This window comes from Manis javanica, chromosome 12, assembly GCF_040802235.1.
Source record: "Manis javanica isolate MJ-LG chromosome 12, MJ_LKY, whole genome shotgun sequence".
Lineage (NCBI taxonomy): Eukaryota > Metazoa > Chordata > Mammalia > Pholidota > Manidae > Manis > Manis javanica.
Window position 1 is genome coordinate 89,633,626 of NC_133167.1, and position 13,410 is coordinate 89,647,035.

Consider the following 13,410-nt stretch of genomic DNA (forward strand, 5'->3'; position numbering starts at 1 on the left):
CACTTGCTCTTCTTTCTCCAAGTTTAATCCATAGCTTTATTCCCATATGTGCATTTTTTTTCATGTTGTTGCCATATAGCCTATGTGATTGCATGACTTGCTTTTAGGAAAGGAAAACTTCAGTAACATTATTTCAGGGACATTTTCCATATTGTTACACACACTTCATGTTTATATGTTTAATGATGGACTAATATGCCATCGACCAGATGCTCCATAATTTATATAGCAATTCCCCTGTTGTTGGACATTTAGGAAGGCTATTGTTTTTGGCAGACTTCTGCTTCTGCTGAACTCCCAGCTGTGTGGGTTGAGATGGAAAAGAAGAGATCAATCTCAGGCAAGCCAAGATTGGATGCTGGGGAGCATGTGGACAGGATGCCAAAATTTAGTCCATGGAGAAGAAGTGGTGTTGGGAGCAGATCAGGGTGAGAGTCCCAGCTCATGGAGAAGGAGTATATTTCCCCGCTCCTTCCTGCTTTACTTATTTATTCCCTTTTATCTCTGCTCCCCAATCCTATTCCTCTCACTCTTCTATAAATAACTTCTCCAAAGTGTTTTCCAGAAGCAGCTACACAGAGGTTATTTGTAATCCAGTGAGGGTCACTGAAGCAGCCTTTCTGCTCAGCTGCTGGTGGCGTTGCGGGGGAGGAGTGGGGAGAGGCTGGGGAAGCCCGGATGGAGGTGCTGGGTGGAGAAGGCTGCTTGGTGTAGGAATTCATCTATGAAGATAGAAGACAGAGTCTTTACAATCAGCTGAATTAGTGGTTGAGGCAGGCTAACCTATAGCAATAGAAAGCCTCAAACATTTAGTGATCAAAGTCAAGTAGTTTATTTCTGTGTCTGCTAACAGCACAAGGCTGGTGCTCAGGTCAGCGGCATGTCACTGCTCCGTGCAGGCATTCTGCCCCACTCTTCTACATGTGGCTTTCAGGTTCTCTCTGAGGATCTCCATTCCTGCCCACGAGAAGGGCGAAGGAGACTGAGGGGAGGTCATATGGGTCAGCTCTGCACATGGAGATGCCACACCATTCACATGCCACTGTGGAGAGCAGAACCATGTGGGGAATGTGATCCCAGAGCGAGAGATTAGTAGTATCTGTATAATCATTTTGGCCTCCCTTCTGCGTTTCTCCTTTGTCTTACTTTCAGTTGGTTTAGAATTTTTGCAAAGAAGGATTCTATGTGAGAACCCCTAAGGGACTCCAGCCAAAATTAATTTGTTAGTGCAATAGTATTACAGATATGAGTATATTCTGTCAGCAGTATTTGTTGGTATGGAGGAGGGTTGTTGGGGAAAGTTTGAAAAAAGAAAGATAGTATTTCTGTGCAGTGGAGTCTCTATAAAAATCATAAGGTCACACCTACCACAGGACCATATTCATTCACTTTTCTTAAAGATGCCACTGTCTATCATTTTTGACAACTCAGACATTTCAGTTGCATGGGCCAGCATATATTCTTTAGCTGGTAATTTTAAATTCTGAGTTTCCTATGTCTTCATATATGTCACATTCATTCATTGAATCAACATCTATTGGGTTCATGAACTAGCTTTTATTCTAGTGCCACTAGTAGATATAAAATGGTCAAAATATATCCAAGTTTCAAAATTAAATGAATTTGAAATCATTAGAATTACAGATAAACTGAGTTATGTAGTGGTTTTAGAATAGTAGAGGTGATTGAAAATTGATAAACTAAAATTTGATTAAAAAACTGAAAGAGTGCTTGAATTCTAAAGCTAAGTTGGGCAACCAACTGCATAAAAAAGCAAATACTTTCTTCTTGTAGTTTATTTCAAAAGTGAAATGTTCTTTATTTCACAGTTCTGGTGGTGAACCACAGAGAAATAATCAGATGGTACAACCTCTAAGAGCTTGAGAGGGTGTGTGCCAACAGCAGTCTTTCTAGGGCAGGAAGAGAAGAAACTCCTTTCTGCATTTCTCTAGTCTGTCCTAGCTTACGTCCTCGCTGTGGCTCCGTTCTGAATCTAAACCCTCATGCCTAAGCTCGTACTTGACAGCTAGCTCCATCTGGACTGTGTGACCCCTCACCCCACCAGCTTTAGGGGTTCTGGGGGTCTGAACAAGAATCATCACAACAGCCACCTCTCATTGGGTACCTACTGTGCGCCTGCCACTGGGTGAATCACTTTGTGTGCAGATTACATTTAGTTCTCAGTCTCCCTGAAAGGAGGGCTCTATTATTTTTTCCCACTTTGCATATGAGTAAAATTGAGGCTTAGGTCATTAAGCCTTGTTGAGGTTATGCAGTATATCAGGGCAGATCCGGGGTAAGAAGCCACTGATACATAAACCGCTACACCATGCTGCCTTTCCTCAGGGCCACGAAGCATTTTTTAGTCACCACATTCTCAAGTTGCCGTATGTATGCTCTTACTGTGTTGGATAAAAATAGTGTGTTTATTTTAAAAACCTTCTCTCCACGTCCCCAAAACCGAAACAAAATCATTTATACGAATGTCTTCTGAGGTGCTTGCTACCCAGAGTGTTTACGATTTAGAGGTGTGTGACTTCAGCAAAGCATCTAAATTCTTCCCATCTAGAAAATAAGGTCTTTTTAAATGAGATGTTATATAAGGAAATCATTTCAAAAATGAAACACTTAAATGTAAGCAATTACTCTTACTGCTCTGTGGACAAGCCTGGGGACACATGAATGTGTTATGAAACACGTCGTGACGAAAAACAAACACTTTGGTGAGGAAATGCTTCCAAAAACCTTCTAGGTCTTCCCCAGTTTTTCCCAGCCACTTTACTTATTTATGCTTTGGTAACTTTTTTGTGAGAGTTCCCTGCCCATGAGCTCTCATCTGAGCCTCTGGGATTGTGTATAATCCAACTGGGGAGTGAATTTTCAGTAGACAATCAGCAGTCAGACTGTGTGGTTTTGGTTCAAAGCCTCCTCGAGAGGGATGGAATATTAAAGCTCTGCAAATGAGAAGCTGCTAATTGGCTGGCAGGGAATTGGACTGGTCTTATTTTTCATGAAGGCTTAACTCCTCTGGCTGACCATATTGGACTCAGACTGAAATGGATCACCATGTTAAAATAAACACACTCCTCTTATTATCTGGAGTGTTTAGCCCAGTAATTTTACATGAAATGCTTGTCAAGGTAAAAGTTCAAGAGCTCTTCAGGTCGTGGGAAGGATTTGGGGATCATATCCTGAGAAGGTGAAATAGGAGCCATTTATTAACTATCATTTTAATGAAACAATTGAGATGAGGATTTAATCCACTGAGCAAAATGTGTGCTGCATTGCCGCAGGAATAAACTAACTGAACACAGAAACAATGGCGAGGTTGAAAGTCACAGCTCCTTCTGTCTCCAAATCTTCCCAGGCTCCTGCCCCTAAATGCCAATAAGAAGGGGCAGTTTTCTCTTAAATAGAAGAGACAGCCTTCCTTAGTCTGGCCCTGGAGTCCCACTGAACGGTGACAGGTGTAGCCAAATCCGTGACTAGTGATGTGATGCCATTTAGGGGCTCCTAGTTTCCTGGCTTCCATGCACACTGGTTTCCAAAGGAGGTGCCTGTGTTCCTTCCCACTTTGTTTAGCTGGCTATTTGTGTGTGATGTGTTGTATGTAGTGTGTTCTACCTCAGCCTCCAGCCAGTTCAGCAGGGTTCTGCAACAGAGACTGTTCACCGAGCAGAGTGTAAATTGAATCATCTAGTCAAGCCCAGAGCTTGCTGTGCTGCTGTGGTTGTGAGCCTGCTGGTCTATTCCATGCTCAGCATCAGGCTGATTGGTGCCAGCATTACTTTTCTAAGCCTCTGGGGCCAGCAGGACATTGCCATTAAATGGTCATGGACATCCTGTAATATTGTGCTGGCCCCTAACTGGGTTCCCTGATCCCATTCCTGCCCCTCTACCATCTATATGCCACTCAGCAGCCAGATGGAGCCTTCAAACATATACATCCAAAAATCTAAAATGGTCCAGCCACTGTGGAAAATTATAGGGTGGCTCCCCAAAAATTAAAAGTAGAATTTCCTTATGAAAATGACATTTGGTCCTATTACTCTTAAGAGGCCTTTCTGAGCTATTTTTTCTAAAATAGCACCCCATCCCTCTGTTCTCTTACCCTAGATTTTTTCTTCATAGCACTTTTCATTCCCTGATACTATTTGGTATGTAGATTTGTGCATCTATTTATTGCCTATCTTCCCAATTAGAATGTTAGCTTAATGAGATCAAGGATATTGTCTGGACTATTTATCACTGTATCTTCAGTGCCTGGTCCCAGTGAATATTTGCTGAGTGAACAAGGAGTGAGTGAGTGAGTGCATGCATTTTCGCTGCAAAGAGGGTGCAATAATACAGTGGAGGGACTCAGCACAGGGCAGATGACAGTGTCCAGGCTGCTGTAGAAGGGGTGGTGGCTATGGTCACTTGCACGACTACTTCCAGATTCCCCCTCCCATGCTCCGCCTAGCCTGAGGCCACCCTGGGTGCTTGGGGAGACTGAGGAGTGGGGCTGTTATCACCTCCTCCTTTAGCTAGCATCGCCTGACATTCTTCCATTCACACTTCCCTGTTTCCGCTGCTTGTCTGGATCTCTGCCTCTCAATCTGGATTTCAATGAATTAAAACCTGAGCCTGCACCTACACACTTCTGACAAAGGCAGGCCCAGTTGCTTAGAGGTGAAGCAATTAGCAGAGCCCTAGCAGAGGCACTGGCCACTTTATTGAATGTGATTTGAAGAGAGGAAGATGCGTATCTATTCTTTCTACTTTAGGCTCAGGTGTTGGATAAAATGTTTGCCTGTCTACTGTCTTGAATTCTGGAGGGCCAGACCTGCTCTTAATTCAAACCTTAACCTTTAGCTTTGACCCTTCACCTGTGGCTCCTCAGGTGCAGCTGTGCTGTCTTTTAATACCTATTTAATCCTTCAGAGCTGCCCCAGTGTAAGAGTCACTATCCCCTGGAGCAATCTGCCTCCATCCATACCAGAACAGCTGTGGTGACCTGTCAGCTTCCCCAGGGGACCACCTTCCCTTGGTTTTGGTGGTGACACAGGATTGGGGCCTCGGAGTCCTCTCTCAGATCCACGCTGATGTCCAGCCCAGATATATTTGCACTTAGAAAGCTGATCACATGCATATGCTAAGTGTTTTTTTTTTCCCCACCAGATGCTTTTGCTCCATCCGTTAAAGCCAAACTCAAGACTGGGCTGCATTTTTCAGGTTCCTACTAACATGTAATAAGGTAAGTTATCCGATGTATACATTAGAAATTCATAAAATTCTATTTTTAAATTTGAAGGTTGTCAAGGCCTATTTTGGACCAAACTGGTATGGCTTCCTACAGGCAAAGATCTTTAAGGTAAGACCAGAGGAGGAGAAGATCTCCTATGTGCAGAGGACGGCAGAGGAGGGAGCGTGGAGGAGAGCAGAGAAGACAAGCCGGCCCGGGAGGCTGCCGCTGCGTTGGCCTCTGTGCGGTGGGGCAGGTTTTACGGGGAAGAGCTGAGACAACGGAGCAGAGACCCGGCCATGAGGGCATGATGATCCATGTTAAGGATCCAGAATTATATTCTGAAAGCAGCGGAGAACAATGGAAGTATGTAAAACTAAAGACAACACATTTTTTTTTAATTAAAAAAATACCTCTCTTACTGAAGAATGAACTCTGGGTCAGAGGCAAAATTTGAAGTTGGATAGGAGGTTATAACAGCACGGAGGCAGCTTGAACAAAAGTATGGAAAATGCAGTGAAGAAAAATGGTTAGATTTTTAAATAGACTTTACTTATCTTACCATATTTTTAATGCAGACCTTATTTTTTAGAATGGTTTTAGGATTACAGAAAAATTGTGCAGAGTTCCATATACCAACTCATCCTCCCCCTTTTTCTGTGCACACAGTTTTTCCTGGTATTAACATCTTGCCTTTAATACAGTATATTTGTTACAATTGATAAACCATTGTTGATAAGTGATTATTACCTAAAGTCCATCATGCGTTATACAGTTATTATTTGTATAATACACTCTTTGTGTTATACAGGTCTATGGGTTTTGACAAAGCATAAGGTCATGCGTGTACCATTATAGTATCATACAGAATAGTATTACTGCCCTAAAAATCCTCTGTGCTCTGCCAATTCATCCCTTCCTCCTCCCCCTGAAACCCTGGCAATCAATGATCTTAATACATTCTAACATTCTGGAAAGGCAAGATGGTAAAATAGTTGGAATCATACAGTATGTACAAGTTTTTCAGCTAGCTTCTTTCACTTAGCAGCATGTACTGAAAGATTCCCTCATGTCTTTTTGTGGCTAGATAGCTCTTCTGTATTGGTTTGCCTTTTACTCGCTGAATAATACTGAATTGCTGAGTAAACCATTGTATAGATGTACCACAGTTTATCATTCACCTGCTGAAGAGCATCTTGGTTTCTTCTAAGGTGTGGTGATTATTACTAGAGCTGATATAAGTATACATGTGTAGGAGTTCATGTGACATAAGTTTTCACTTCCTTTGGGTTAATCCCAAGGAGTGTGATTGCTGGATTATATGGTAAGAGTATGTTTAGTGTTGTAAGAAGCTAGCAAACTTCTTAAGCAGCTTTACCATTCTGCAGTGATGAGAGTTCTTGTTGCTCCAAATCCTTGTCAGCATTTGATGTTATCAGTGATTTGGATTTTAGCCATTCTAATCAGTGTGTAGCAGTATCTTGTATCAATTTGTAATTTCTAATGACATAAGATGTTGAACATCTTTTCATATGCTTATTTGCCATCTGTCTACTTTGATGAGGCATCTGTTCATTACTTTGCCAAACTAAAAACTGGGTCATTTTCTTGTTGTTGACTTTTTAGTTCTTTTTTATTTTGGATTGTAGTACCTCACCAGATAAATGTTTTACAAAGATTCTCTTTTAGACTGTGGATTCTCTTGATACTGTCTTTTGCAGAGCAGAAACTTTTAATTTTATTGAAGTCTAGCATGTCAATTTTTTCTTTGATGGATCATGCTTTTGGTGCTGTATCTAAAAAGTCATCACCAGACCCAAGATCACCTACATTATTTTCTATGAGTTTCATAGTTTTGTTTTGTATTTAGGTCATTGATCCATTTTGGGTTAATTTTTGTGTGTGAAAAATATAAGGTCTTGTCTAGATTCATGTTCTTGCATGTGGATGTCCAGTGATTCCAGCACTGTTAAAAATAGTCTTTTCTCCATTGAATTATACTTGCTCTTTAGTCAAAAATGAGTTGAAAGTATTTGTGTGGGCATGTTTCTGGGCTCTCTGTTCTATAGTTTCATTTATATTTTTGTCTCTTCCTTCTACAATATCATATTGAATTGAATACTGTAGCTTTTTAGCAAGTTGAGTAACATCAGTCCTCCGGCTTTGTTCTTTTCCAATTTTATATTGGCTACTCTGGGTTTCTTGCCTTCCTAACAGTGTTAGTCAGTTGTTGATATCCACAAAATAAATTGCTGGAATTTTGAGATTGCACTGAGTCTACAAAACAAGTTGGGAGAAACTGACATCTTAAGGATACTGAGTTTTCCAATTCATGAACATAGAACATCTCCTTATTTATTTAAGTTGTCTTCAAATAATTCATCAGAGTTTTATGATTTTCCTCAAATAGAGGGAAACTTGTATATATTTTGTTAGACTGGCTTATGCCTAAGTATTTTATTTTGGAAGGTTCTTATTTAAATGGTGGTGTTTTTAATTTCAAATTCCAATTGTTCATTACTGGTATATAGGAAAGTAATTGACTTCTGTTTATTAACCATTAAGTAGAGGTTAGCTGGAAAGACTTTTTGTTGTTTGTTAGACTGTTGTTTTATCAGGTTGAGGAAATTCTCCTCTATTCATTGTTCATTAAAAATTTTTATCATGAATGGATGCTGGATTTTATCAAATGCTTGATCAGTATCTATTGATGGCATCATATGATATTTTTCTTCTTTAGCCTGTTAATGTGATGAAGGATTACATTAATATGATTTTCGAAAGTTGAATCAGTCTTGCATATCTGTGATAAATATTGTCCTGCTGTATAATATTTTTACACAGTGTTGTATTTGGTTTGCTAATATTTTCCTGAGAAGTTTTGCATCTATGTTCATGAGAGATAATGGTCTGCAATTTTCCTTGTTTCTAATGTCTTTGTCTACTTTGGGTTTTAGAGCCATGTTGGCTTCATAACATGAGTTAAGAAGTGTTCCCTGTGCTTCTGTTTTCTGGAACAGGGTGCAGAGAACTTGCTATTATTTCTTCTTCAAGTGTTTGGTGGAATTCAACAGTGAAACCACTTGGGTCTGTTGTTCTCTGTTTTGAAGAATTATTAACTATTGATTCAATTTCTCTAATAGATACAGGCCAGTTCTGCCTATCTTTCTCATTGTGTATGTTTTGGGTGGCTCTGTCTTTCAAGGACTTGGTCCATTTCACCTAGGTTATCAAATTTGTGGGCATAGAGTTGTACATAATATTCTTTTATTATCCTTTCAATGTTCATGGGATCAGTAGCAGTGGCCCCTCTTCCTCTTTTGATATTGTTGTAATAATTTGTGTGTTTTATTTTTAATTAGTCTAGGTAGAGGTTGTATCAATTTTGTAGATCTTTTCAAAGGAATTACTTTAAGTTTCATTGATTTTTCTCTATCAGTTAGTTTCCTGTTTTCAGTTCCATTAATTTCTGTTTTTTTGTTTCTTTTCTTTTCTTCTGTTTAATTTGGATTTAATTTGCCCTTGTTTTTCTAGTTTCCCAAGACAGAAGTTTATATTACTGAGTTTAGATTTGCCTTCTTTTATAGATGCATTTAATGCTGTACATTTCCCTCTAAGCACTGCTTTTGCTGCATTCCCCAAATTTTGATGTTTTATTTTTCATTTTCAATTAGTTCAAAATAGTTTTAAGTTTCTCATGAGTCTTTTTCTTTGACATATGTCTTATTTAAAATCATGTCATTTAAGATTTTCCAACCATCTTTCTGGTATTGATTTCTAGTTTGAATCTGGTATGGTCTAAGAGCATAATTTGTATGATTCCTATTCTTTTAAATTTGTAAAGATACACTTTATTGCCCAGAATGTGGCCTACTTTGGTACATATTCTATGCAAGCTTGAGAAGAATGTGTATCCTGCTGTTGGATGAAGTATTCTAGAAAGGTCAATTACATTCACTTGATCGATGGTGCTGTTCAGTTCAACTCTATCCTTACTGATTTTCTGTCTGGTAGGTCTGTTAATTACTGGCAGAAAGAGGATAGGTTTTTGAAAAATATATGGTCCTTTGGATTTTAGCAGTTCTAATGGGTATGTATTGTGGCATCTATTGTTGTTTTAACTTGTTTTATTTTTATTTTGAAGCCATCTCAAACTTACAGTAAAGTTCCAAATATAGTGCAAATAATTATTTCTCTCCAAACTATTTGAGGATAAATTGCTTATCTAATTTTCTACCATTCTCGAATACTTTAGGATGTATTTCCTACAAAGAAGGACATTTTCTTACATTCGCACAAAGCAGCCATCCACATTATCCTCCCAGATTCTCTCAATCAACAGTGCCAAGGGATATACGTATACATATGCCTATACATCACATCTATATTTATTTATATATCTATATTACAAATCCTGAATTCTTACTTGTATCTCTGATTTCTAATCCAGCATGTCAGAGTTCAATCTGGTTTTGTCCCTTTCCTTGCTGGTAGCTCCCTGCTGTGCCATCCCACTCCGGCTCCCACCCTTGGCCCACTGCATCTCCCTGCCGCCCCCACACGCTGGTGACGCCTACCTTCCCTGGACTCACCTAGTGGCTTCTGTACTGAATAGTCAGCAATGGAAAGGAAGAGAAGAGCAGGGGTGGGGTGGGGGTGTGTGTAGAAGAACAAATGAACAAATGTGAGAGATCAGGAGACAGAATAAACAGGACTTGGTGACCTATCAGATGTGGAGTGACGGTAGAGCCAAGTCAGAGATGACGCTCAGGCATGACTTGGGTAGAAAATGTAGAAGAGGAACAGGATTGGGGAATGTGAGGGAGAGGGGTGGGAATGGTGGAAATGCAGCTCAAGCAAGAAGTCTGTCTTAGAATACACATTTGGCATCAGATTACATTTAATATTTAAAGACATGGAAGTGGATGGAATTTCCCCAGGAACATATATGTAAAATAGAATTCTTAGAGAAGAAATCAGGGCACTCTGACTAAAGAGATGGGTAGATACTAGGAGTTGGACATGACGGAGAACACGCAGCTTGTACAGTGTCTGGAAGTCCAGGGAACGAGGTCTACTGAGTCAAATGCTACCAACAGGTCAAGTAAGATAAGGACAGAAGCACACCTCCTGGACTGAGCAATAAGGTGATTAGTGACTTTCCAAGTAATTCAAGTAGATTAGAGTATGAAGGCACTTGATCGGAAAGGGAATGCCAATTTAGAAAGTTTTAGAAAGGAAGCACATGACACGCAAGGTTGATGAGAGAATTATGCAAGTTTAAATATTGATGGGAAGTGCTGAAGCCCCAGGGATGAGGGAAATAAATATTTCAGGTCTCTGAGGCTAGATCTCAGTCATCCTCACACTTGAGGGAGAACAAACACCTCCTGGAAAACTTGAAAACGTAATTCCGTGATGCCATATCTAGAGGTTCTGATTCTGAAGGTCTGAATTGAGGTTTCTGTACCTTGTCAAACCCCTGAGGTGATAATGACGGTGGTGTTTCACAGATAATATATACTTTGAGAAATAATAGGAAGAAAAGGATCTAGAGCACAATGGGGACAGAAAACAGCATTTTACCCATTATAACAGGAGCAGATGTAGGCCCATGTTGTTTGCGGATAGAAAGTTTAGTGATTCTTGTCTGTGTGCTGTATTTTCTCCGAGAAGTAAGTGGTGAATTTTCCCCTGCAAGTGAATGGTCAAAGAGGTTAGAAGAGAATGGCAAAGAATGGAAATAGCTACAATGCAGAATGGGAGACAGAGTGCTCTAATAAAGACTTATGAGATGTTTGAGAACGAATCGAGGTCTGTAGATCATGATTCTGTAGTAGCAATCATCTACATTGTTTTCTGAGTTTCTCTGAGCCCAGTGTCCCAGTGTGAGCACCGAGAAGAGGGTCAGTTGGATTGATCTAGGGTTTGTGCTTTTGAGGTATAAAAGACAGATAATGAAGAAAGGAATTGCATTTAGTGCCCAGAAAATTGTTGAGATGGTGAAACCCAAAATGAACAAGAAGTAAAGGCAGGAGGGCTCTAATGAGGCAAAGGGAGACAAGGAGCAGAGAGGTCACAGCAAGGCCCAGAGTGACTTTGTTACTTCAAGGAACCCAGAGGCCCAGAAGTCAGATCACTTAGGTTACCTTGCTCTGCTTCAGGTAAAAGCAGCTTAGTAAAGGTATTAAGCATAGTATCATTCTTTTCCTCATTGTAACTTAAAAATTGGTCTGTAACAGTGCTTCTCTAAGTATGGCCTTCAACCACCTGCATAAAAATCACATATGGGTGACAGTTAAAGATGTATACTCCTGTGTCAACCCTAGACCTAATAATACAGTAGAGTGGGGGTTGAGTTGGGGAGCTAGAATCTGTATTTTAACTAGATCTTCAAAGGATTCTTATGTGTGCTGTACACAGACGTACACAGACGTGTGTATGTATGCTTTCTGGGAGAGCAGCGCAGCACGTAAGTCTGTGTTGCCTATGGTTGGGATTCATGCAGACCCACGTTCTCTGAAATGTGCTCTCCCTCTGCGTCATTGAAGCACATTTTCATTCTAGCTCCCTTTTTTACATAAATGCTAATAAAGATAAAACAGAGAGCAATCAAGTGATTTCCTGCTTATTAGTCTGAGGGATACAGAATATCCTCTAGGGATTTTAAGCAAATACTTCTACAGATTTTGCCTTTGGTTGAATTACACAACTTCATTCTAGATTATACCCCCAGCGAGGGCATAATCTTTACTTAAAAAAAAAAAAAAGATATATATATATATTTTTTCTTCACCGATGATTTTTTTTTCTTAAAGGAATATACAATCAAGGGTGAATTGATAAAGAATGTCAGGTTTCCAAATGTCAAAAAAAGGACAACATTACCGCCTGCTTTAAGAAGAAACTGAATATTATAATTAATATTTTTATCCTTGACATTTCCTAACTGCCTTTGTGTGTCTTTGGGGCTATTGTAGTTTACTTTTCAAAAATAAAAATCCAGTATTCCTCTTACCCCCCGTTTTATAGTTCAGCTAATCCCCCACTAGTTCATCTGCTTCGTTGATTCACATTGCTAACGCCACTTACGGAAGGCAATCAACCATGCTTATAACATCTTGGTCTGTTTAGTTTAATGCTACCATCATTTGAGAGAAAAGTACCAGTTAGTCTGCTCCCATAGTGAACTCAATAAACAGTTTTCCTTGGGGTTAAAGTGCTCTCCTATTTCAGTTTTTCTTACTCTTCATTTCCAAAAAGCATGGCATTTATTGTTCTGCTTTATTTCCTTTTCAGCATTTGGATGTAGCTATTGACATCTGTCAGGGTCTTAATACCTTGAAAGTTCTCCAGCTCCCTCGGCCCTTGCTATTTTTAAAAGGATTCATAGGAAAACCTGAAAAGATGAAGTTATAGCAAGTTTACACTTTATAGTTGCTTTGAATTTCACAGAGCAAGTAGTGGTGTGATGTTAAAAGGTAAAGAAGGTAGGAGCTATGAAATTGTTCATTTGTTGAACAATATTTTAGGCTAGAATATATACTAAATGTGCTACATTTCATTTCATCTCATCTTCACCAAAATTTTTACAGTTGAAGTTACACTTGCTGTTTTTACAGATTAAGAAATAGATAAGGCTCCAAGAGGCAAATTAATTCATTAAGGTCTCCTTTTTCATTCAGTTATCACCTAGACCACATCTATTTTCAGTATCTATCTTTTCTATCTCCCCTTCCCTTATTATATAAACATGTTAAAAATTTCAGAACCTAGAAAAAAACAAATCCTCCTTTGACGATATTTCTGTATCACTGTTGTCTTCTCAGTGACGTCTTGAAGGAGCAGTCTCCATGCTTTGCTTTTGCTTTTCCACTTTTCCTAGTTGATGCATAACCCACAGCCATCTGGTTTCAAGCGTGCCCTTCCTGCAGCTCTGCACCTGCTGAGGACACGAAGTCTTTGGCGCTCTGGTCCTTGTCCCGCACGCAGCCTTCAGTGCGGACCGTGCCCTTGTTGCCAGGCAGCTGCGTCTGGGGAGGCCTCTCCCTGTGCATTAGGTGAAATCTCAACTTGGACAGGGGTGGGCTTTTGACTTTGATGGGGAAAGAATTCTCAATCGAACTGCCAAAAGAGCTCATTAAAGCAACAGCAGAAGCGAGTAGAGTATCCCCAGCCATGCAGGC

At 39.8% G+C, this 13,410-nt stretch overlaps 1 long non-coding RNA gene across 1 annotated transcript in view; it reads left to right on the forward strand.

Annotated features, from left to right (window-relative positions):
• Positions 1-5,124: 5,124 nt before the first annotated feature.
• LOC140844809 (uncharacterized) overlaps positions 5,125-13,410 on the forward strand; it is an 82,757-nt gene continuing 74,471 nt past the window's right edge. Inside the window, exons 1-2 of the long non-coding RNA XR_012123304.1 lie at positions 5,125-5,236; positions 5,339-5,590. This is a non-coding gene — a long non-coding RNA (uncharacterized lncRNA). The remainder of the gene's footprint in view (positions 5,237-5,338; positions 5,591-13,410) is intronic.